Raw genomic sequence first — 16005 nt, 5'->3', positions numbered from 1 at the left:
ATATGCAGGCCCACACACATAAACACACGCACACACAGAAAATTCAATGAGTCATCGATGCGGGGCTTGTGCCCACAGGGCTGCCAGTGTGAAGGGGGCAGGTGGATGCTGGGAAGGGGCTTCAGTTGCTCTGGCTGACAAATGTCCCCTCTCTCTTTCAAGCTCCTGTGAGCAGGTGATTGATCAAGCTGAGGAGGGCACCGGGGCTTCTTCTAGGAACAATAACACATAGAGGGAGAGAGAGGGAGACAGAGACAGAGAGAGAACAGAACAGAAAACAGGCCTGGGGACAAATTTGGTGACATTTCCACTTTAGAGACACATCGTTTCCCCAGTTTCATTTAACTCAGAGATGAATGATGGTCACCATTCCCTCTGAGCGCTAAAGCTTTAATCTATACGTTGGTCAGATGGTGTGGAAGGGCTAAACTGTTGTTCGTTTTGTAACTGAACAACTGTATCATGGGGTTGAAATCTCACTATATAATGTAGCTGATGATAAAGATTGACCACCGTCATCATTATCTGGTAACTTGAATAGACCAAGAAATAGTCTGTGACACCCATTCTATATTTGTACATTATTGAAAATATCTGCAAAAAAGAAGCGATACCTAGCTGCCTATCTTGCTTGGAAGCTCCTTTTTTTGAATCGAGCCTAGTTTACAGTTTCACATGACATCAAACTACGTGACCCACTAATGTATGATAGTCTCTTTAAAGCAGCATATATTTATAACCTTTGCCCATCAACAGGCATGAGCATCGAGGGTTAATTGGACGACACGGGACAGAGATATCGAAACATGGCTGAAAATCACAGCGATTTGCAGGATGTCACGCTTGGCCAGTGTCTAAAGGGAGCCAGACGCGCCTTCCCCCTCTTTACACTCCAACAAAACCTCCCTGGCCACCAGCGGGTTGCACAAACTGCTCAATCAGCTGTAAAATCAGTCAAACTGGTGCGAGTCAGGTAATGACAGCGCACGGGAAGAACAGCGAGAGTGAAACAAAAGGCGCCTGAATGGGGCATCCAACCCTGTACTGCAACTCAAGCAGAAACGCGGTCTTGGGAGGAGTGTGCATGTCAACATCCCACCTCCTCACACACAGTTGTGCGTGTCTTTTGGCTGTGTGTTAAGTTTTATGATTGCAGGAACCCATCTGTTCCCGCGTATGATTCCTACTGTACCTGCCATGCTGTTTACACAAAGGAGGCCATGCGTCCATAAAACAGTAGCAATAAATAAATTGCGCGCCACCTGGATTGTGTATTGATGGATTATTATTTGAAGGTTTAATTCCCCAAGCGGTATTTACGGCAGAGTTAAGTACGTTGTTTGTCACTTCTGCATTTTTTTCCAAGTGTCAGCTGCCACACGATGGGATGGAGATGCTCTATGCTGAGGCAGAAAGACACAGTGGGTCTAAAATGAATGAATTAGTCAGTGTGTATGAACAGAGAGGGAGACAGTGGGAGAGAGAAACATACAAAGAGAAACATATATGCGTACGGACGTACGGAGACAGAAAGTACAAACCGTGACCGAGAGCAAAGAGAGTGAATGCAGCCTGGACTGAAAGGGAGAGTGTGTGTGTGTGTGCGAGTGTGTGAGATGTTGGCTGGCAGAGTGTGTCGGTGACACCCATGGGAGACTGGGAAGACAGCTGGATGGAGTGGAGACTACGGTCTTACATTCACAGCACAGCAAGGACCAGTTGGCCAGCTCGCACACACACACTTAGACACACAGGCATGCATGTGCACAAACACACACACACACACACATGCACAAGTATAACAGCAAACACATGTAAGCCGAGGGAACGCTATAGGATTGGAAAGAGACTGAAGTACAAGTTACATACAGTAGCACTCAATACAATACAATACCACAGTGAAAACAGATAGGTAGTGGTAGCTATTGAAATACCTTCCAGCCCTTTGGCTTGCTTTTCATGGCTTCTCAAGTCAAAGAAGTGCAGGAGAAAGAAAATGGAAAGATGAAAAAGACAGAAATGGACAGATTGAGCAAAGAGGAAAAGGGAATTGGAGAAAGAAAATAAAACGAGAAGCAGATTCCAACATGAAAGAGGCAGAACGTCACACCGCATTATGTTGGATATAGATTGAAGAGGACGCGCATACCAATATTCTACACCGAAAGACCCGCCTGCCCCGGAGCTGTGCAGGGCCTCTGCAGTCCTGACAAAACTCCACACCTGCACATGAAACCAGCAGCTCACCTTCCCCTCACTCGTCATGAGGATATCAAGAGCAATTTCCCCAACAATTGCTTTTATTTTCGGTAACGAGGCAAACTGAGGCTGATTGCTGCCTCTTTATCCTCCTCGCACTGCTTTTCATCAGGAGACTTGGACAGACTTATAGTAATGCAATGTGATGAGGGCTAGGTGTGTGTTCGGAAGCACACACACATACACACACCTACTCGTCTAGAGACACATTCCATTACAGTGTGTGAAAAATTACAGAAGCTTACAGAGCCTGTTGCAGCCTTGTGTGATATCTGGCCGGTCGGACAAGGGCACTTTGCCACTTCCCTCCTCCTCCCGTGTATCTAATTAGCGGCGGCCGGTCCCCGCGGCGGCGACTATGAGGCGGTCGCACAATTCTCATTAATCCTCTGGTCCTCTTGCAGACTTAACAGACCCAGCAGGGTCACGGGTCGGCCGCTGATAGCAGACGCGCAAACACGCGCGCACGCACGCTCAAATAGCATCTGGTCGCCCACTGTGTGTGTGTGGGCGGGCGAGGTGAGTCAGGCCCGTTCAGAGTGTGTGCGCCCTGCGGACTCCGTGAGCTGCCCGGTTGTTACCAGCGTCTCCATCGTCTGGCTGACCGGCCTCCGCCTTCAGCCGGGCTAATAACACCGCAGCCCACTCGTTTGCGGTACACGGCCCTCACAGGAGGTATAAGGACTAAATAAACGGCCGACAGGGAGCAGACGCATTATAACATAGAAGCAGTTTCATTCCAAAATGAAATTTCCATCGTTTGAAAAATGCGTCTGCTCTGACAAAACACTTGCTGGCAGGAAAGGAAAGCTCATAACTGAATATTACTGAAATTAGATATCCCTTTCCTTGTGTAACAGCCGCATCTCAGAGGATGTAATCATCTGTGTTTTTTGAAATACTGTGCAATAAACATCAAGTACAAGTACCTCCCGCCCCCGCTCCCCCTCAAAGTGAATATATAGTTTTTTGCAGCGAAAGCCCTTGTTATGTTTGCTAGACAATCCAGAAAGAATCCTCAAGTCATATCTGTCAACATCTTGGCCACCGGCCAAACACTCAAAATCCAGCACTCACTGGCGTGGAGGCAATAAAGGATAGATAAGCGGTGAGTGAACACTCAACCAGAAGCATAATTCTGGTATAAATCTCGGGTTTATGGGTCGATGGAATGATGTTTGCCTGGGTGGGGCGTCCATAAAAGGGAGGCTGCGGAATGAGAATCGCGGCAAATATCTGATTCTGTGAAGCAGAGACTGAGCTGGCGGGCTGTGGTGAGACAGAAGCTGCTGTGTCCTGGGTACTGCATAGAGAGAGAGGGGGGGTGGGGGTTTAGACAGACAGGAGGGGGTGGGGGGGCTATGAAATGACTGCTGACAGCGAGATAGAGAGTGAGTGAAAGTACAGATGGAGCGAAAAATAAAATGGCCAGAAAGAATGGAGAAGGACAAAATTGCAGAAGCACGGCTGCGATATGGCCAGAATATACTGAGCAGAAGCCAGTATTTTTTTTTACTGAGGCTGACCGTGCGTGTGTGTGTGTGTGTGTGTGTGTGTGTGTGTGTGTGCATCTGTGTGTGAGGGAGCAGAGCCTGCGGCTGTACCTGCTGAGAACAGTTAGACTGGGAATCAGACGGCTTGTTTGGAGACAGATCAGCACAGGCCGGGGAGAGCGATGTTTATGTAGGAACAGCAGAGGCCCTGCATCCTATCTGCAGCACATGTTTACGCTCGGCACACAACATGACAGCAATTTTCTCGCACAAAGCAATCATAACGTGACAGTGTGCTTTGATTAATCGCTCCGTAATGTTTGCCATTTCGACTGCTCATGCCTAAAAATACCATCTATATCCTCACGGGCGGCGGTGAGAGGGATAGAGACGCAGAAGAAGAGCAGATGGCGTCTATGCATGTGTGTGTGTGTGTGTGTGTGTGTGTGTGTGTTTATGACCAAGATTCCTGAATAGGGTCACAAGAGCACGGATTGCATTATTAAAAACTTGTCGCATTACCACCTGTCGCACCGCCACATCTGTTAAGTGTGTGTTCCCTGCTCAATCGATAATCAGAGAACAATCAACCAAATATCATAAGCATTAGCATGTAACACAGTGTTCGAGTGAAGCATTTATGCCAAAATCCGCATTCAAACTGCTTTAATTGGGAATTTTTGGTGTTGCTGATGAGCTCAACTTCTTTTAAAGCTTTTAACTAAACGCTTAATCATTTCCATAGAGCAGATAATGAAAATATTCTAAGTGTTTATATAATCTTTCATATCACACCGCTTTGGGGGTTGCCCCGGCCTTCCACAATATTGATATAATATGAATTTTTAAAAAAAAGCAAATCTAGTCCCAGTCCTGTAAAATGCCTTAATCAATTATACATGAGTGCTGTCGCCAGGCTCACTCACAAGTCCTAAGCCCTTTTCTCTCACCAAAGATTCAAAGCATGCTCACTGGCAGCCGGGCCTGTCCGTGTGTGTTGTGTCTGACAGAAGGATGATGTCATGCCTGTGCAACCAAATCGTAGGTAGCCTGTGGCCATTGTTTCATTTGATTAAACTGACAGGTCAAGTTCGAAACAAAAGCCCAATAATATATTTTCTTTGTTGTTGTTTTTTTTTTTAGAATCTGCTAGGATCCCGTCAAAGAGCCCTGTGGGACTCCGCACCCCACTTTGAGAATTACTGACCTGCATAACGGCTCATTGTCTCTGTATTGAATGTATACTGTAGTCGTTTATCTAAATCAGCTTCTACTGTTAAATGCCAAAGATATACAGCTATAGAATTCCCTTATTCCCTCTTATACTCTGTCACCGGTTCTCTGCTGTCATAAACACCATGAAGCAAGCTGTTGGCCATCTCTCCCCATCCCAAAAGCACCATACACTTCAGTATAAGTGCTATTTTACATAGGGTGTGGAAAATGTCCCTACAACGCTTGATTTAATACATGCGACATTATGGGCTGGCGGCCTGGACAAAGATGTTTTAGGACGGTCCCTAGAGAAATATAACAGTCACCAAATGAGATAAATGTTAGCGCTAATAAAAGTCTAAGCACCTTCTTCTCTTCTTTATTATCTGATGAAGACTGAGCCAAACCATTTTTCTGGAGGGGAAAAAAAAAAAAGGAATGTCAAACTCTCATGCTGTGAAAAATGGAGAAGAAATCAGCCGTGAGTTCATTAAAGTTTCAAAGAGTGCGAACAAGATATCGCAAAATTGAAATGAAATAGCAGGAGCGAAATAAAAGTCGACTTTTAGAGCGCCCGATAAAAATATATAAACATATCCGCTGTTTTCGTTGCCTGTTATACCACCAATTTACCTCACTTCTGACGGTTCACTTGCAAGGAAATTGGCTACTATTTTGGGTTTGTTATCTGGCGCTGACAGTGGAGCACGACGACTTGCCACGCGGAGGAAGACTCAAGCTGAAGAAGTTCACAAACTCCACAAAAGAACTCAAGACAAGACTGTAGTTAAAAGAGCCAAGGCTGGACTCAAAGAAATCAAAGAAGTGCATCAGCTGCACTTGCCATTTATGTCTATACAAGTGTGTAGGTGGGTGTATTGTGTGTATGGTGCATAATGGCATCCTCTGTTGTTCTTGTTGTCAGCTCTGTTACTAACTTCAACCTTATTAACTTCAAACCACACACATGACCAAGTGAGTTTGCTTTTTTTTTCGGGACATTCGAGTTAATATCTGTCAAAACAACAGTGCTGTTTCACTGTTGTTTCACTTTTTTTCATAAACTCGTTCTGGCTGAGAGGAGACACACGCAACCAGGACCAATCATCTGGTACAACATCCTAATAAGCCAGGCATATCAAGATAAAAAAAAAAAAGGATATTTAGGGATTTTTGACACCAGACTTTGACTTAGCTGGGGAGAAGTGAATTCACACAAACCATTTCTACAGCCCAAACTTCAAGTTTTGAGAAGTTGTGGTTTTCCAACTTCTGCTGTAATGTCACTGATAATGGATCCCAGTGGGCTCACTCATCTCCCTGTAGCTGACAAAAGATTCTTCTAAACAATGCATATGGTGGGTGCTTGGTGATTTCTAGTGTTACGGGGCATGAATTAATGAGTAAAGCATCGCAAACCTTACAAATGGCCGAGCATCCAACACAAGATTTGTTTATAGAAAATTCTGCTGTCTGTGTTTGGGGAAATTAAGTGTCCCAGCCCTGTTGAGATCTATTAATAATGTCAACTTTGCTTTCTCATATCTTGAACTTTGGCCATTAAAAATCGTCTAGATGGGAACTTTAACTCCAGCTGAGAATAATAATAACAAAAAAAGAACAACATCTGAAATAGACCTTTACTCCAGGTATTCCTGGTTTATCAGTGTGTTTTATCACACATCTAAATGAATTCCCTCTGTGCAACCAGCTGTCCTGTCTTTACAACAGCTTTACACCTGCTGTCCTTGATCAAGGGCTCTACAAATGCAAGAATGCTGGCTATTGTGTGTGTACATTATGTGTGTACATGTGTGTAGACATGGCAACTTTTCAAATCTTCAGAAAACACACTCCTTCCCCACTGACAACAAACTCTTCGTGAAACTGAACCCATGCGGGGAAAGACTCGATTTTCAAATAATCCATTAATGCATCCATCTCCATGGCGACAGAGCCTGAAGCCGCTATATCAAGGACATCCTACAATATATACAAGCCTCATATAGAGCTATGAGGAGCCAAAAAGAAAAAAAAAAAACACTGGCTTCCAGCTAAAAGGCCAGCAATTTCTACCTTTCCAGCAAGGATGGGATCAGGGGCTGTCTCACTTTCAAACCCTCTCTCCTCTCCGTCCCTGAATCCCGGGGTAAAGGAGGAAATTGTGTGATCGCCTCCAGCCATGAATGATTCAGCAGCTCACACTTACTCAGGTTCCTGAGTTTGTGCTACTTGCAGACAGCCTGGGGAGGAAGGAGGCCTCGCTACGCTCCGTTTTTTCTGTCATTAAAATGTCCGCAAACGCTTACGCCTTTGAGACGCATTTGCCTCGACTTGATGAGTTCTTTGACATACCTCACTCATTATTGGCTGAAATCGCACCCTCGACTCATTTGCAGCCTTGAATAGGCTTCGCTGCATGTATACCTGCAGTTATGAGCAGTCATGAGAAGCTTCTTTCCAGATAATGTAATCCCCCTCTCTATATTAACCAGCGTCTCGATGTGCAAGGGAGATGCTATGAATGGAGACCGAGCGCGAGCCGCCTCTTCGCCTTCCGCCCCCCGGTGTAGGATGTCAAGGTCCCGGGGCAGAGCGTCCCGGCATCCCTCTCTCACACCTCGAAGCTCGGCCTGCTCCCATGGGGGCCTTTAAGCCGTAAGCGCTCTCCAATGCCGCCGCCGATGCTGCTTCTGCTGCTGGTCCGGGTCGATAAAGAACATTTTGGTATGCTGGCCGGACAGGAGATGACGGAGAGAAGAGCAGGAGGAGGAGGAGAACACCCGTTGCTGTCCAGGACGCCTGTTTTCTGCGACAAGCTCTACAACAAGCTCGCACACTCCTTGATTTTCCAACTTGGACTGTGCCACTCTTTTCGTCTTCTTCCCCTGTGTTTCTTTTTTTAAAATTTTAGGTTGTTCCCTCACCACTGGGCAGAAAATCCATTCCTGGGCAGAGGCGCCATTGTCCATCAAACACTCGATAAGTTACACTGGCATGAAGGAGGGAACTTATTGACCAACAGAGCTGAGACAGCTACAGCACCGGTTTTATTCATGCTCCTCGGCGTATGCTGGTCCCTCTGCTGCAACATTTCCAGGTTTGTTGTATTGCTCCTGGTTTGGGCGGAGCGAGGCTGGAGTGCAGGGTGTGAGGTAGAGGCGCTCACACACACACTCCTAAACTCCTAAACTCAACTCGCATCAAAGAATCAGATAGTTTGGGGGTGGATAAACAGATGAGTGGAGGCAGGCGTTAGAGGAAAGAGAAGAGAAAAGAGAAAGAAAGCTTAAAGGTTTAGTGCAGCTTTATATATCTATATTTTCTGTGTGCGTAAGAGAGAGCGCTCTCCTCTAAAGCGAGTATGCCAGGGAGTAAGAGAGACATTTTCTCTCTGTAACTTCCCTAATATGAGCTGTTTTGAGATCTTTTAGGCTCAGATGCCAGTTTTTTGAGCTGTCACTGCGCATCATCAATTGAAATATCCAACTTACAAAACTAAGCAAATGTGAGTCGAGGCAGGAGCCTTGGGGAGATGAAAGAGCCATATTTCCATTTTTGTGGCAGTCTTAGCTTGAAATTGCTCATAGCCGCCTGAAGGGAAGGCAGTCCAGATGGTTCCTGATGCGGCTTTTTGTTGAACAGCAGGCAGGTATAACTTTAGCATCTGAAGTGGGACGATGCCTCAGACCGGTGGTGATTGGTGAAACACCTCCCAAAAGTCTGCCAGAAGAAGTTACCAGCCAGCACCATAAAATGAGTTTAGAGGGCCATAAAAACTACTTTGGATTTGGTGTTTTTTCTTATTTTCTTCTTATCTCCTTCTCAATTTCTACTAGAAATACAGGTATCCAGCAAAGCTAAAAACTAGACTAGACACCTAAACACACATTCATACAGCACAGTACATATTCCCACTGTAGCAGCTCCAGGACTTCGGCTTCCTTGCCTTGGCGTAGATGTGCAGACCTGCTGATTCTTTTATGAATGTCTCTCCGCAGGAAAGGCCTTTACCTAATGGCCTCCCTTGTCTTTGAATTGCGGCGGCGTCTGACTTCTACATTTTATGTCAGGTTTATGCACATAACCCCCCGCTGACAAACTAATGGATGAGACGGTATCTCTCTCCGCCCGGCCTGATGGGCTGTCTTCAAATGAGCCGCTGGACTAAGCCAGCAGGTTGGTGAAATAAAGATAATGGGCATTCTCTCCTCGCCGCTCGGCTTAATTGCCAGATGTCTGATGACCCCCTGACAGGTCCGCTTCCCTTTCCCCTCCCCTGCTGGACTGGCTGAGGAGAGGATGAACTGGTGCTTTACATGGTGGAGCGGAGTTTGTCCAGCAGATAAGTTGATATTGACCCTTCTGGAGCTCAAAATAGGGAACATAGGTGTAAAGAAATAGGCGGTTCCTATTTATATGCAGACTGTGTGCTGTTTTGGTTGCCTCACTACAGTGACAAATCTAGCGGGGCTCTCGACAACAGTATGGAGAATCCCAATGCCTTGCTGCGAGCCGTGAACGGTGGATGTGCTCCTCAGAACGGAAAATGAATCATTCAAATATAGGAGGGGCTTAATTTAAGTGTTTCAAAGCTAATTCTCCTTTTGTTCTTCGGAGGGATGCGATTGAAACTGTATCAAATGCAGTTGCTAGGAGACGCCAGTCATGGTCCAGAGATGGGGAGCAGGGGAAGTAAGTGATGAGTTCTGGCACTGACTTCAGACCGGTCTCACTGGCGGTGTGACTGAAGCAAAAAGAAAGATGCGATGGATGGAGAAAGAGTGACACAGAGAGAGTACGCGGAACAAGGCAATGTGAAAAATGTAGTAATGTGAAGAAGTAATAAAAATAATGATAATAATAAACAGATTCAAATACCACAGTGGCTGTTTAATATTGCCTTTTGTTGCTCTACATAAACAGCGCTCTACCTTTGGAATTTGAACTTCAGCAACCCCGACAAGCATCTCCTCCCTTGATGCACCTCCTCCCAATAAATCCTTCATACGCGGCAATCAAATAAGCATGAATTATTCAGTGTTGCCAAACAACTCACACATAATCATTTAATGAGTTTCTCCCCTATCTCTTTATGCTCTGATATACTTGGGCGAAGATAACTTCCGTGAGAAAAGTTGGCCAGTTTGTCTTTGAACATGAATGCGTCACTTAACTGGAGTCGAGACTCCTTGATCGCTGGGTTGTTAGATGGATGGATTTCCCCCTGTTTTTAATGAAAAGCAAACAGAGATTAATGGAATTATGAGATTAGTAGGATCGCCAAACTGTAAACATTCGCGACAATTACTTTGTTAAGAAGCGGCTCCAACGTCTGTCTAAACATTAGCCGACCGGCGACGGTGTGGCTTTCCCTCCCAGCGCTCGTCTCATTTATCACACACCGACTGGTTCAGATGCTGGGAGAAAATAGAAGAAATACACTTATCTCCGCCGCTCTATATATCATAACCAAACAACAACATGACAAGATGTTCCGCAGGAGTGCTTTAGCTTTTGGTCGTCTGCGGAAAAAGAACAAAACAAAAACAAAGACCCGATCCTTAGACTCTTTGAACCTCAAAGCGCGACGAGGAGAAATTCCCTGAGCACCAGAGTCCAGTAAATATTCTCCGGTTGTAGTATGAATTCAATGCATTCATACAACAAATTCCATGCATATTTTCCAGCTGGATAATAGTTGGTTGGTAAACATGAGTGTGCTGTGTGCAGTTTACTGACATCACCATGATTTCTAGGTTTTGAAATTCAAAATTTTCAAATACTTACCTCTTGCGGCCATTTGGAGCCACCGACACGCAAAGTTGCCTAGTGCAGCTTTCAATTATCTGATGCCAGAAGCCTTATAATTGAATGATACATTGGGGACAGAAGCGGCAGAGAGTGCAGAGGATTCATCTTTGGTTACAGCCTTGTTTGCGAGGGGTTGTGTAATGAATGGGGTGGGAAACTGTGCCACACAGCTGAGAGAGCAACTCTACCTGCTTCCTTCCCCGAGGGGAGACTTCAGATGTTTCAGGAAAAACCTTCTTCCGCTCCACTAACTCAAAATCAAAGCGGCGCAGCAAAAAAGACCAAAAAAACGGTGCATCCAAAAACAAACATGAATACAAGAGGTGGAGCAGTGAGGAGGCCACCGCTAACATTACATCAGGATCCTGAATTAATGGTAAACGGTACAGGTTTTTTTGACAACGGCACTAGTTCTCTAAGCGGTTGGAGAACGCGGCTGCTAATTAAGTGGAAGTGTCAGGGATGCCGCCGCTCCTTCACTCTCAAGTAGGCGCCAAACGCTGTTCTGCGTCAGCCGCTGCCTCTCTCCACTCGGAGACAGCAACAGAGCAACTCGGTGACACACATCAGTGGAGAACAGGGGGAGAGGGGGAGGCAGAGAGGGAGGGAGGGAATCAGATGTTGTGTAATACCTTTTCCACAGAGTCGGCTTTACTGTGGCGGTATATTGTTCCAGCCAGATAAAGCATTCTCCGAGTTTCTCCTAGCCGCCGCTGGGATTTTACAGCCGTACGAGGGATCTCGCCACTGAGGGGTTGTATAAAAGGAACATCACGGGTCAAGTCGCTTTGATGGAGAATGCTCCTCAAGGTCAATGTGAGGGAAGACCTCCAGTGTGCATCAGCAGTCAATGTGCGTCCCTCAAGAGATATGTGCATGTGCAAAGGTTAACAAAACACATTACACACCTATTACATACAGTAATCACTTTGATGTAAGGCAACCAGTAATGTAGTGGGAAGTAAACTATAACCTCCAGATCATCAAAGGGCATCACAATCTCCATTATTATATATTCCATTAACCCCACTTTCAGAAATAAAAACATGAATTAATGCTATTATATCCCAGCATGCATTGGGCAGAAGGCAGGAGAGCACCCTGGATGGGTCACCAGGACTGTGAACCTTCCTACTGGGTGACGACACCCATATGTCCTTCATGCATATGGGTGCAAGCTACCCATCCATGTTATAGGTATAAAAGGGCAAAAATAATTATCAGCATACTGAAATTACAGTTAAAATTCACTACTATTATGCTGCAAAAAACACAGCACTAATTGCCCGTGATCTGTCAAAACAACATTAGCGTTTAGCTGGAATTTGGTGTATTTATTTACCAATTCACATTAAGTCATGTAAGTGCCTCAATGTAACAGCAACATCGTCATTTTTTTCAAAATCTGCCATATTGCACCAACCCAATATACGTATTTCACCTTTGCAAATGTGTCAATGACTGTGTTGATAAAGGTTATAAGCATGAATAAGCGACGGAAAATAGTCATTGATTGTTCATAATATGCTTCTTTGCCATATGAGTAGTTTTTATCAATATTACTACATTCTAAGCGATTCTCTCCATTGTTGGCCATGGGTGCCAGACACCCACAGCAGCACCCATTCAAACTCCGCTCATGCCTGAGGGGCTTTCCTTAACCCGCTGTCCTTGGCAGAGAATAACAAACTTCATCAGTCAGTCAGTCAGGTATCCCCCCCAGTAACTTATTAGATTACCCAGTAATTGCTTATGTAAAATGAATTCTAATTCAATATAATAGCGAGGCTTTATTTAGCATTTAATTAACGCAGCTGTGTTCGCAGAACGTCACGCCGCCCGCTCCTCTGATGATGTATTAGAGCCCGGTTCTGCTTTTATGGTCGGCCCGGCTGATTTATGACTTAGATGGCGCTGTCCAAACACATCTTACACTTTTTCCATGAAACATTCTTTTTTTTCCAACATCTTAAACCTTTATCTCATTAATTTTGTTCGGATCCCTTATCTTATTGGTGTCAAATAAAGTAATATTAAAAGATGAGAAGTTGTGATAGTTTCAACAAAGTAGTTCATAAAGACCTTTATACTGTAAGGTGCTGATAATGTAACAGCAGAAGAAATGTTAGAGACAAAAACTTCCCCATTAATATCCTTAAACTTTGCATTTTGATCACAGATTCGGATGAATAACCTACTATTTTCCTTTAATGTCACTGCTGACATCATGTTCATTATTTAATATCCTAAATATCAAGCAACGCACAGTTTATACAGTCGAACACAACTGCATGATCCCTAGAAATCATTTCTAGAAGGGTGGCAAGTGAGAGCACCTCCACTCTTTTCCTCAAGTGATGTCATTGACTGCAACATACACAACGCAGCTTATTTTCTTTTTTGCAGATAACAGATTATAAATCCTGTATTTTTCAGAGCCGCAACAGACTCAATGGGCGCAGTGAGAATGCATCATATATCTACTTAACTTCCCTTTCAGACTGTATTGGGGGATTTGAGAGAGAGCATTCTAGGTAAGGATTTCTCATTTCTTACATCTGAAGGGTGATATTGAAGCTACAGTATGAGGGGGGGCGATAAGAGGAAGGCAGGAAATACTTTATCAGCATTTACAATGGAAAGTACATACCGCGCTCGGAGATGAACACATAGATGCATTCCTAATTGGTCCGGGGAAGACACCAGGGGTCTCTGCACCTAGCGGAGAGCTATTCAATCGCGCCGACGCTGAGATGATGGATGCGCACGCTGGCGCTGAAGATAAAACACACACAAGAGGATGTGGGTGAGGGAGAGTCAAGAGAGGGAGAGCGGTGATAGACAATGTTTTGGGGGAGAAACGGAGATAAGGTAATGGCGGCATATCTCAGGAAACACATTTAATAGTAAGAAATAACCAGAGTGAGAGCGGTCCCTTGGCTGTTGAAGAGTACATCAACACTCTGACTTGCAATGCCATTTCTGTTCCCTACCATGTTAATCATAACCTTACTAATTGTAACTTTAATTGCATAGCATTCTAATTAAAACTACGCTTAGAAAGGCCTTCACAACTAAGACATAACAAGGCAAAAGTAAACCTATGAATGATGCAAGCAACCCTTGGACCAATCAGCAACAAGATGCATCATCCCTCCAAGTCTCACCTAAACTGGACTCGTGGTGTAACACTTATGGTCTTTCAAAGTTTGAAAGTTTGAAAGTTTGACCTTTAATTTTCCCCATCAGGCCAGTCAGTGTAATTTTTAAATGCCAGAACATGGTGCCAAAATGGATCATCAGTTCAAGTTTTGTCAAAATCGGAGCAGTGGTTTCCGAAATGTCATGTTCGAGGTTTAAAATTTTAACCTTTAATTATAGCGCCCTCATCAGGCCAATCAATGTAATTATTTGAATGACAGAATGCACTGACAAGATGCATCATCCATCCAAAGGTTTGTCAAAATCAGACCAGTCTGAGATATCACATTGACAGATGGATGGATTCAGCCTGATCCATACTCCCCCTCCATCCCAAAATTTAATCATGTGGAGGACAACCATAAGGATGGGAGCGGCATACAGACCTTGGTTAGGGAAAGAGATGGCGGAGCCAATATAGTGGAACGAGTCTCTCTTGTCCCCCCAGAATTAGAGCTGGAGAGACAAAGACGGCTGTCAGATTCAGAGTGTTAAAAGATGTCAGTGAGCGGAAGGCAACAGGAGGCGTTTTCAGGGTCTCCGCTGTAATATAAAACACAAAACACGGAGCGAAGATCTGACAGCAAGCAGGTTAGCTGTGACTCTGCTCTGAGCTCAGCCCGGATTTACCACCGAAATCCAGCTAACAAAGCCATATTAGTTCCAGATTAGCTCGGAGATCACGACACGCGGCGCTGCCGGCTTGACATGGAGCGCATGTCCGTTTGTTCTCCAGAGGAATTTTTTTTTTTTTTTTTTCACCTTTATTTATTCTGGGGGAGTTTCACTGAGAGCAATGCTCTCTTTTTCAGGAACGCCCAGATCACATTCACACACACATCCACACCTGGAAGCTGACCAGTACAACCACAGTCTGATCTGCTGGCCACTGAGCAGCTCCACTGGAGTGGTTGGGGTTAAGGGCCTTGCTCAAGGGCACCTCAGTGGTGGTAATGAGGGAGGGGCAAGCGCTGCTTTTCACTTTCCCCACCCAGATTTATCCTGCCGGTCCGGGGGATTGAAGGTTAGAGAAGCAAGCTTGTGACCGGAAGGTTGTCGGCTTCCGGTCTCAAGCTCGCTTCTCTAACCTTTAGGCCACCACTGCCCACATTATTACACGAATTACACATGGCAGCAGGATTGACCGACAAAAACATTTCAGGGGTAAAGACGGACCATTTCATAAGAAAACATAAGAAAAACAAAACAAGAAGTGATCTGGTCAGCAACAGTATTTTAGTCCTTGACAAATACAATATACCTCCGCAACAATGGAATCTGAGCGACTAAAAAAGAAAAAAAAAACAGATTGTGAGAGGGTGATCTAACCCTGTGTCCTGATATGACACAAACACAAGAAAACCACCGTGCTTGCTGACTAAAAGCTCCCAGCATTTTTTCCCACAAAAGAGGAGCAGACGGAGAACTAAGGCTGCATGCTCAGAGAATTGGATTGCATCCTCAAAAGCCCTTTGAACCGCTCTCTCTCCTCGCACATACGCACAGTTATAAAAGAAAACAAAACAGAGCCCAGGGCCTTCGCAGAAACAAGAATACTCGTGTATTGGAGGGGAGCGCAGATGAGACTGGCAAGCCAGAAGAAGAAGAAACCCAGCGATTCAGTTTGTCACTGCTCTTAACTGTTCCACTCAGAGGCCATTGATCAGATAGTGTATTTCCCAGACTCATGGTGCTCCATTTCACTAAAGTACCAGTGACTGGAAATTCAGTCCTTGGGGGCATGCAGAAGGAAATGCGGTTACAGCCGTTCTGGTTCAATAGGACACTGGTTACTGAAGGCAATCAAGGACCACATAACCATATGCACACTGCTGCTTGAGAAGACCTACAATAGCCAAGGTGAAATAGGAGTTCTAATAAATGCAAGGGTCAATTGAGACATGTTTCTACTAGACTCTGCAGTATCTGACCATTGTTGGCATACTGGTGAGCAGAAATCACAGTATTAACTCCAGCGGTGATTGTACTTCATCAAGAAGGGTGAAGCAGCTAATGTGTAAAA

Source organism: Centroberyx gerrardi, chromosome 24 (genome assembly GCF_048128805.1).
Source record: "Centroberyx gerrardi isolate f3 chromosome 24, fCenGer3.hap1.cur.20231027, whole genome shotgun sequence".
In the NCBI taxonomy this organism is placed as follows: Eukaryota; Metazoa; Chordata; class Actinopteri; order Beryciformes; family Berycidae; genus Centroberyx; species Centroberyx gerrardi.
This window is presented reverse-complemented; position numbering follows the sequence as displayed.